Source organism: Sminthopsis crassicaudata, chromosome 3, assembly GCF_048593235.1.
Source record: "Sminthopsis crassicaudata isolate SCR6 chromosome 3, ASM4859323v1, whole genome shotgun sequence".
Taxonomy (NCBI): domain Eukaryota; kingdom Metazoa; phylum Chordata; class Mammalia; order Dasyuromorphia; family Dasyuridae; genus Sminthopsis; species Sminthopsis crassicaudata.
In genome coordinates, this window is record NC_133619.1 from 8558932 (window position 1) to 8569895 (window position 10964).

The following is a 10964-nucleotide window of genomic DNA, read 5'->3' on the forward strand; positions in this document are numbered from 1 at the left end:
AGCCTCTCCACGATCTTTCTGTCCAGGAAGGACACCCCAAGCTTTTATTGCAGCCTTAGCAATTTGTTCATATATTGTCATGGTATAATTAATCTGTTCCGAATTCTCTCCATATTGACCTTCACCAGCTAAGTGCTCAAAAGTGAATTGTGTGTTAACTCCTATTTCCAAATTGCATCTGACTTGAATTTTACATAATTCATGAAATTCCGCAAGCCATAATAAATTTTCTCCAGGTTCCAGACATGTCCTTGCTATGGATTTCCAATCATTCGGGGTTAGGACTTCATAAGACAAACCATCTAGTAACATTTTTGACATAAGCTGATGTAGCCCCATAAAGGGTACAACCTTTTTTCAAATCCTTAATTTTATTCAAATCTAAAGGTGCATATCTTCTCCTTTTTTTACCTACAGAGTCAGTATTTTCAATCACAGGATATGCATGTATAAAATCACTTATATCCTGTCCTTCTCTCTTAGCTTTAACCAATGCTTTTTCTAATCTTGTCATAGGCTTAGGCTGCTTCAAAGGCAATTCTGTTTGTGTTTCTGCCTCTTCCCCTCCTCCTTCTTGCTCCACCCCTGAAGGGTTAATTGAGGGAGGAGATGGGAGGTGCTTCTGTTGCTCAGAATTGTACTTAACTTCATTGTTATCTGATTCATCCTTTTCACCTAGTTTAGTTGACACCTCCCCATTTTGCTCCTTCATCTCTTCCTTTAGAATAACATTTTTTAAAACCATTTGGATTAAATTGTAGGTATGAATTGTATCTTTGGAAACTGAGTTTGGTCTGGAACCAAAGGGTAAAATGTCACAAAGGTAATTGTACTGTTCACCTAATTGCTCTCCTACTAATTTCCACTCATCTGGATCCAATTCTTCTTCCAGAGAAAAAGAAGGACATATGACCTTCACAGTTCTTAAAAGTTCAGTAATCTCCTCTAAAATTATAATCAAGCCTTGGCTTTTCATAACCTTGATGATGCTCTCTAAACATTTTCCTTGAACAGAAGGTGTTTGCCCCATTTCACTATAAGAGATTGCTGGTTTAGCCCTTAACAAGTTCCTTATTTATCTATTAGCACGCTCACTTAATCTTTAACAAAGTTTCCTCGTTACTCACGGTTCTGGGTCAGAGAGACTGAGATCTGGATGCAAGGCTTTTCCACTGGAATCAGGACCGTGTCTGTCCCTGTTCGGGCGCCAAATTGCGAAGGTCTGGTCTAGCTCTTCTTGTCAGGATAAGCAAATGTCCTTGCCCCACGTGTGGACGCCAATTGTAGCGAGCTGTCGTCTCCAGAAGCTGCCGGATCACTCTCTGGGAAGAGATCTGCTGTGTCTACTCAAATCTTTCAGACAGATTCTTCTTCCTGTAGTGAACCGTTGTCTCCAGGCAGTTGCTGTTAACTCTTGTCCTTAGAAGTGACTTCCCTTCCTGCAGAGAGCCCCGTCAAGCCTGATGCAATACAGAGTCTTTCTCTTGAATCCTGGCTCTGAATCTCCTCCAACTCTTATCCTTCTTCAGGCCGATCTGCTCTCTGCGCCCAGTGCTGTCTCTTTTTATCCTCCCAGAGAATGGGCGTGGGATAATGCAAGGGCTTCTGGGAAGAACCACCCCAGCCAATGAGCTTGCCCCCTCTATCAAGTCAACCTGAGTTCTCACCTTGTAATTGTCCAGAAAACCTGAGTTCTCACTTAGTAATCCTAACATAGCACAATGCCTTATGCATTGGAGGCACTTAATAAATATCTATTGAGTTTAATTGACTGTAACAAAACACTGAGTTTTCCCTTCTAACAATCTAGTAGGAGAATTAAGAATCTCTACAAATTAATCTCGAAAAATACTATGTGACAAGTGCCACAAACAACGTCAGAAAAGGTTTAATGAAAGAGATTACACTTTGCTCAGCCCTTAAAAAAAAAAAAAAAAAAAAAGTAGGAAGTTGACATGAATTTGACAATAAGTGAAGGATATCGAAACAGGTAAACAAAGGCATGGAAGAGGGAAACTGAAGTGCAAGGAATATTTGGCTTCGAACAAAGGGCTCTTGGGCTCTTACTTTGGATTCCTTTCTGCCTTATTAACTTTTTCATGTCTGTCAATTCCTCAAGCTGTAGAATTGTGGAACTTCAAGGTCCAATGACTTTTCCCAAGATGGAATTCTGTTTGTGAGAGAAGCAGACCAAGAAGAGAGCTATCAGGGTAAGGCACTGCAGTCCCTCTTTGTGGTTTTTTTTTTCCACAGTGGGCACATTCAGACATACATTAAGCACCTATCATGTGTCTGAACTCCCTGAGAAGGCCATCGATAGCAGATGGCTTCCCTTCCTCTCCTCTTCTTCTCTTCTTAAGTCTCTATGGTCTGGCTTCTACCCTCCTCATTCAATCGAAACTGCTCCCTCCAAAGTAACAGATGATTTTATTGCCAAGTAATGGCCTTTAATTCCTCCTGATCCCTTTGCAGCCTTCCACACTATTGATCCTCCTCCCCTCTTAATACTCTCCACCTGGTCTGTTCTCCTCCTACTTCTCTGACTGCCCCTTCTCTATCTGCTGTTAAACCTTCATCATTCCCACTAACAATAGGGTCCCACAGAACTCTATCCTGGACCCCTCCCCTCTTCTCTCTCTTTACTGTTTTACTGGGTAATTTCATCAACAATCATGGATTTAGTCACCACCTCTTACCACCCCCACCCTCTCATAATGGCTAAGACACCAGGAAAAATAATAATAAATATTAGAGGGGATGTAGGAAAACTGGGACACTAATGCATTGTTGGTGGAATTGTGAAATGATCCAACCATTCTGGAGAGCAATCTGGAACTATGTCCAAAGGGCTTTCAAACTTTGGCCCAGCAGTATCTCTACTGGGCCTGTATCCCAAGAAAATCATCAGGGAAGGAAAAGGACCCACATGTGCAAAAATGTTTGTGGCAGCTCTTTTTGTGGTGGCAAAAAATTGGAAACTGAGTGGATACCCATCAGTGGGGGAATGACTGAATAAGTCATGGTACAGAAATGTAATGGAATATTATTGTTCTATAAAAATGATAAACAGGCTGATTTTAGAAAGACCTGGAAAGATTTACATGAACTGATGCTGAAAAAAACAAGCAGAACCAGGAATACTCTGGATACAGTAATAGCAAAATTGTGCAGTGATCCATTATGAAAGACTTGGTTCTTCTCAGTGATTGAGTGATCCAAAGCAATCCCAATAAACTTTGAATAGAAAATGCCATTTGAATCCAGAAAAAGAAATATGGAGACTGGACCACCTTTGTGCAAATGATACTTAGATCTATTTGTATAACTTTAAGCTAGCTCTGTCTTTCAGAAGTCTCCAACTAAATGTCCCACTGACAGTTTAGACATGTCCAAAACAGAACTCATCGTCTTTCCCCTTCTACTTTCCCTTTCTCTGTTGAGAGCAGCACTATCTTCCCAATCCTCCAAGCACAAATTGAGATGTCATCCTCAACTGTTGAATCTCACCCACCCACCCCCATGTCCAGTCTGTGGTAAGAGCCTGTCAAACCCACCTTATTCTCACATATATGTCTCCTTTCTGCTTCTGGAACTACAATTACCAATTTCCTCACCCCTGAGTTCCTATAGTATCAGGTAGGGTCTCCCTGCCTCATGTCCCCCCTCACATTGATTCATCCCCTATTTAGTTGTCAAATGGATCTTTCTAAAACACTGTCAACGTTGAGTCAAGGCATTCAATTTTATTAAATTGGGGTAGGAGGAGATAAGATATTTCTCCTCTGGGAACAAATATGAGATCCTCTGTTGGATTTTCAAAGCTCTTTAAGTCTGGCCCATTGCTGCCTTTCTAGTCTCCTACTCCTTCTCCATGGCCTGCGTTTTCTCTGTGATCCATTGACTGGCCTCCTTGCTATACCATGATGCTCCCCGCTCCTAAACCAGCTCATCTTCCCTGGCTATCCCCCATGCCTGAAACTCTCTCTCCTTATCAGTACCTCTCAGCTTCCATCAAGTCCCAGATAAAAGCCTCTCCTTCTGCAGGAAGTTTTCCTGATTCTCCTTAATCTTAATGCCTTCCCACTAATGTTATCTCCAATTCATAATATAGATATACATATGTAGATATGTATGTATATATACATGCATACATTTATGCATATATATATACATATATATATATATTTAGTACAGACCTGTTTAGACTCTAAGCTTCTTGAGAGCAGGAACTAGTTCTTTAAATTCTCCCTTATTTACATCTACAGAACTTAGTATAATGTCTGGCTCTAAATAAATGTGACTTGACTGACTCCCATATCCTGGGCAAAGGATAGAGTGCCATGCTGGGAAAAAAAAGACCCATATTCAAATCTGGCCTCAGACACTTACTAGTTGTATAATCCTGGGTAAGTCAATTAACCCTATGTACCTCAGTTTCCTCATCTGAAAAATGAGCTGGAGAAAATCCCTCCAGTGTCTCTACCAAAAACAAACAAACACCCTAAATGGGGTCACAGAATCAGACATGACTGAAATGAATCAACAGTAAGACTGACCATTATCATCCTGGTCCGATTGAGAATGGCAAGCTTTCATAAGATACTGGAGGTCATTGTAATATAGTAAAGAATAACACACACATATGTGGAGGTAAATATATAAAATTATGTGATCAGAAAGAGAGAAAACAAAGGGCTACCTGAATTCCCAGAAGAAAGATCATCTCCTTCCAAATCACTATTGATCAGAGAAATGCAAATTAAGACAACTCTGAGATATCATTACATACCTGCCAGATTGGCTAAGATGACAGGAACAAATAACGATGAATGTTGGAGGGGCTGTGGGAAAACTGGGACACTGATGCATTGTTGGTGGAGTTGTGAAAGAATCCAACCATTCTGGAGAGCAATCTGGAACTATGCCCAAAAAGTTATCAAACTGTGCATACCCTTTGACCCAGCAGTGCTACTACTTATATCCCAAGGAAATACTAAAGAAGGGAAAGGGACCTGTATGTGCCAAAATGTTTGTGGCAGCCCTTTTCATAGTGGCTAGAACCTGGAAAATGGATGGATGCTCATCAATTGGAGAATGGTTGGATAAATTATGGTATATGAATGTTATGGAATATTATTGTTCTGTAAGAAATGACCAGCAGGATGAACACAGAGAGGCTTGGAGAGACTTACATCAACTGATGCTGAGTGAAACGAGTACAACTAGGAGATCATTATACACTTCTACAACAATACTGTATGAGGATGTATTCTGATGGAAGTGGAAATCTTCAACAAAGAGAAGATCTAACTCAGATTGTATTGATCAATATTGGACAGAATCAGCTACACCCAGAGAAGGAACACTGGGAAGTGAATGTAAATTGTTAGCACTACTGTCTATCTACCCAGATTACTTACACCTTCGGAATCTAATACTTAATGTGCAACAAGAAAATGGGATATACACACATATATTGTATCTAGGTTATATTGTAACACATGTAAAATGTATGGGATTGCCTGTCATCGGGGGGAGGGAGTAGAGGGAGGGGGGGATAGTTTGGAAAAATGAATACAAGGGATAATGTTATAAAAAAATTACTCATGCATATATACTGTCAAAAAATTATAAATAAAATTTAAAAAAAAAAAGAAAGAAAGATCATCTCCTCAGGATCCTGGAGAAGCCTTCACACACGAGGGGGCTTTAGATGACAGGTAGGAATTCAACAGGTAGCAAGAGGGAAGGAGAACATTGCAGGCTGGCAGAGCTGGAGGGGAGAAAATAGATTGAGTCTCTTGCAATAGTGTGATCTTACCAAGAAGCTGGCAGTGAGATAGAGAGAAAGGGGAGATATGAGTCTGCCAGATTAAAGAGATTGACAGAGAGCAGAAATAGCCAAACAATGTGCCATATAGCTGTATGTTTGTCACATAGTCATGGAGTTCTGGGATATCAGGGTCGAAAGGGACCTTAAGTCCCATCTCCTCCCATACACTCATTATTCAGAAGGGAAAAGGAAAGCACCAACCTCAAGATCGGCCATCTGCAGTGACAAAACCCAAACCAGACCCAGAAACCCAGAGTTCCAGGCCAAGCCCTCTCAAGAAAAGGGGAGAGGAAGTTGGATGCTCTGCCCCCTCACAAGGTCCCCTATGGCTGTTACCAGTATCCCAGATGCTATATCCTGTGCTTATTCTATAGGGAAACTAGGATTTCAGGGCTAATCAATGAGTGTTAAATCATAATTAGTTATGCACACATTTTTTCATGAATTAAAAATATATAAATCTGAACTCAAACCAATTGCATATCAGTCAACAAGAGAATAAATCTGAACTACAAGTCTGCCTTTGAGGACAAGTAATTTTTAAAAAGTAGATATTTGGAGGAAAAGATTATGTTCATCATCCTACCTTACCCAGAGAGAAATCCCCTGGAATCCCTCCTTTTTCCAGGTCACCTGCCCCTAAAATCTTTTTCTGTTCCTCTGTTTTTATAGAGGGGAGTCTGAGTTCAAGACATCAAAAGATTCAGAGGTCATCTTAGCCAGGATTTCTTCTCTTTTTTGTGTTATGATTCCCCTGGACAGCAATCTGGTGAAGCCTGTGGATGGATGAATTATGTTTTTAAATGCATGAAACAAATAGGATTATCTTTAAAAACCAATTATATTGAATTATTCTCATCATTTTAAAAAAAAGTTCACAACTAAGTCCAAAGAGCTATAAAACTGTGAATATTATTTGACCACCCAGAAATCCCTCTAACAGTTTTATATTTAAAGAGATCAAAGGAAAAGGTAAAGGACCTATATGCACCAAAATATTTATAGGGGCTCTTTTGTAGTGGCAAAGAATTGGAAATTGAGGAATTCCCTGTCCATTAGGGAATGGTTGAACAAGTTAGAGTATACAATTGTGACAGAATAGCATTGTGCTATAAGATATGACAAGTTGAGTGCATTCAGAAAAACCTGGGAAGACTTCTATGAATCAGTACAAAGTGAAGTGAGAAGAACAAGGAAAACAATGTATACAGTAACAGAAACAACGTTACAATGAACAACTGTGAATGGCCCGACTATTCTGATTAATAGTAGATTAAAAGTAGATATTTGGAGGAAAAGACTATGTTCATCATCCTACCTTGCCCAGAGAGAAATCCCCTGGAATCCCTCCTTTTTCCAGATCACCTGTCCCTAAAGTCTTTTCCTGTTCCTCTATCTTTGTAAAGGCGAGTCTGAGTTCAAGACATCAGAAGATTCAGAGGTCATCTAGGCCAGGATTTCTTCCCTTTTATATATTATGATCCCCCTGGACCGCAATCTGGTGCTGATGAAAAATGCTATCCATCTCCAGAAAGAAAATTGATGAACTCAGAGTGCAGATTCAAGAACACTTTTTTCACTTTATTTTTCTTGCCCTTTTTTTTGTATAACACAGCTAATAAATACATGTATTGCATGACTTTACATGTACACTGGATATCATATTACTTGCCTTTTCCATGGGTGGGAGAGAGGCTGGAGGGAAGAAAAGAATTTGGAACTCATTTTTTTTTAATTAATGTTTAAAATATGTTTATGTTTAATTGGGAAATATTTCACAAAATTAATAAAGTAGAAATTATAAAAAGAAAAAAGAAAACAGGGGCAGTTAGGTGGCGCAGTGGATAGAGCACCAGCCCTGAATTCAAGAGGACCCGAGTTCAAATCTGGTCTCAGACACTAAACACTTCCTAGCTGTGTGACCTTGGGCAAGTCACTTAACACCAATTGACTAAAAAAAAAAAAAAAAAAAGTGGAAAGGAAAAAAAACAACTTCACAGACCCCAGGTTAAGAAGCTCTGATCCGGTCCAGCCCTCTCATGTTACAGAGAAGGAAATGGAGTCCCAGAGAAAGGAAGTGCCTCACGAATCTGAAATCACACATTTTTCTGGAAGAGTGTGCCAAGGGAACTGAATGGGGCGAGTCCTGCTGAGCTGGAAGGCATGATGAACTCTGGAGTTAAGAGTCACAGGTTCTGGTTTCCAATCTAGATCTAGAAACTGATTGTTAGTCAACATACTGACGATATTCATCCTGGAGTCAGTGTTTTGAAGGTCACTCTTGATTTCTAAATCTCTGTTTCTTCTATTTGCATATTGCATAGCACAAGATAGGAAGGTACGAAATAAGATACAAGATTATTTTCAACCATGTAATGTTCTGCAAAAAACAGTTCTGTCTCTATTATTTACTGAGCAGTGAGCCTCTCCCTAAACTTTAGGTAAAATGATGGGCTTATTGGTAACTGAGGAGATCCCTTTCCAGCTCACAGATACGTTTCTTAAAGTTTTTTCAGTCTTGGCCACCCGTAAAAGGCATCCACTACGGCAAGAAGCCTTAACTTTTGGCAATCTGGTGGAACCCAAATTCTAGACCCCTACCTAGAATCTTGTTCTTAAATGAAAAATATGTAGGATTCCCAGGGGCACTGATTTAATTGAAATGGTTTTCATCAAATGATCAAAAAAAAAAAGAAAGAAAAGCTTGCGGACTCCTGTGATAACCTATGGAGGCATCAGGATTTTTATAATTAGAACAGGATTCCAAGTTGAAAAAAATCTTCTATTTTTGGAGCTCATGATCTCATATTATTTTCCCTTTGGCCCCTTCTCAAAACTTCTCTGGAGAGGAGCTAATGTCAGTCACTCACATTTAATTTAATTGCTTTTCCCATCTCTCCCAGAAAGTATTTGGGTTTTCTAAAATTATTTGTTTGTTTGTTTGTTGTTCTTTCATAACTATGGAACAAAATTTGCTTGCCCTTTATTAATAGATTTTGAGGAGTAAACCAGCAGATCACAGAATCATTCATTCATTCAATATTCATTTAGTAGACAATATTATGGGCTGCCAATATGCTTGCTACAAAAACAGAAACTGTCTTCAAGAAACTTGCATTCTATGGAGAACGAGCACAAAAGATTGATAAAGTAAATGCAAAGCAATCAGGGTGAAGGAGGGTGTTAGGAGCCAGAGGGAGAGGAAAGCCCTCTGTACTGTAGGAATCGGCACGAGATCTGAGTTTTGAAAGAAGCTAGGGACTCTAAGAGATGGGGGAGGGGGCACAGTTAAGGCAAAGTCATGGTGGTTGGAGATGGAATATCATGTGCAAGGACACATAGTAGGTCAGCTGGGCTGGAACAAAGAGTTTGTGAAGGGGAGTGATGGATAAAGGGCAGGAGCCAGATTGGGGGGAAGAGAAGTTTGCAATTTTGTCAAGTGGTAAAGGGTAGGGGGGATCCTGCATAAAGGCAGTGACATGGGCACTCCTATACTTTAAGAATCTCATCAGATCTTGAATTTAGAGCTAGAAGAAACCTTGGGGATCACAGGATGATCAGATCCTAGATCTTGAGCCAGAAAAAGGCATCAGCCCCAACTCTTCATTTTACAAATGAGGAAACTGAGTCCCAGAGAGAGAAAGATTCAAGTTCACATGAATAGTGCCAAGTAAAGTCAAAATCCAAATCTGGGTGTTCTGACTTCAGATTCAAGGCTCTTTCCACCATGTATTGGGGGAATCCCTTGCCAGCAGCCTCAGTGGCCCTGTTCTGCTCTCCCTGAGAAAAGTCTCAGTAAACCCTTGGGGTGCCCCTGCTTCCTCTGTGCCAGGGAAGCTCAAGTTCCTCTCCCAGAGGCCTATGCTTTCATGAACCAGTTCTTCTACTTTAGCCTAAACACTGATACCAGATCCCCAGGGAAAAGAGGCCAGAGGAAGAAAGAGGTCTGTTCATCAGTGACTTATTTCCTAGCCTGGTTCCCTTGTCCTTCCCCTACTGGCACAGGCTCTAGGAAGCTTTTCTGCATGTCTGGCCCCTCTTGTACCACTGGGGATCTCACAGTCTCTTTTCTGTCACTGTTTGACCCAAAATGGGAATCCCACAGGTCTAACAGGGTGGTCTTAGCCCACTGACAATGGAGCCCTGGGAGCCACCTGGGAGGGTCTTTGGACCCTCTTAAATTCCCTTTGAAATATGGGGTGGGAGAAGGAGGACTGGTCCCTGCTCCATGATGGAAGAGGATGGGGGAGATACTATGGGACGGGAGGAGAAGCTCCCTTAGGAAAACAAAGGATGTGACTATATGGGCAAAAGAAAGAAAACAAAGGGTGTGCTCTGAATCCCAGAATCATGTTCTAATGGAAGGAAAGGAAAGAAGGAAGGGAGGAAAGGGGAAAAAAGGACAGAGGGAGGGAGGGATGGAGGAGGAGGAGGAGGGAAAGAGCCAGGGAGCTCAGAGGGCGGATCACGGAGAAGCCAGACGGAGTACAGGCAGGCCGGGTCCCAGACCTGTCTAAAAAAATGCTAGTCAATCTCACCCCGGTTGTTTAAAGATGCTCAGAGGTTGGGGGAGGGATAATGGAGGCTGATAAAGCATTCCAGCCTCACAAGCATTCCACAAACAGGAGAGTCTTGGGAATTGATTCTACCTGATAATAGCTGGGTAGCTTCTTGCTGACAGGGGGAGAGAGTAAGTCCCATCATTGTGGTCCAGCTACTGAGCAGTTTTAAAGAAAGAGGAGCCAGGATTCCCTGGGGCTCCACCCCCTTGAAAATCATCCCTTGAAACAGTTAGTTCTGGAGGCTTTCAGAGGAAAGGCTGCCTTTGCAGCTCTCAGAAAACAAACCCCCACAGGATGCATTAAAGGAACCTTGGATGCCGCTTCTGTTCATGTGCAGGGAGTTTCACCAATGGGCAGGAGCATTCCCCAGAGAATTGTGGGTAAACAAAGGAGCTTCTCCCATCTCCCCCTCCTCCTAAAAGTTCCCTCCTTATGCGGGAGGGGGTGAAGTTGGGTGGTCCCTCTGCTGGGTCCCAAGTGCAGGGGAGCAGGTCCCCCAACTCTCTGGTTGGGATTTTCCTTTACAGTTCCAGTTTTTCTTTAGCACATTTTCCAGGTAAGGACATTTA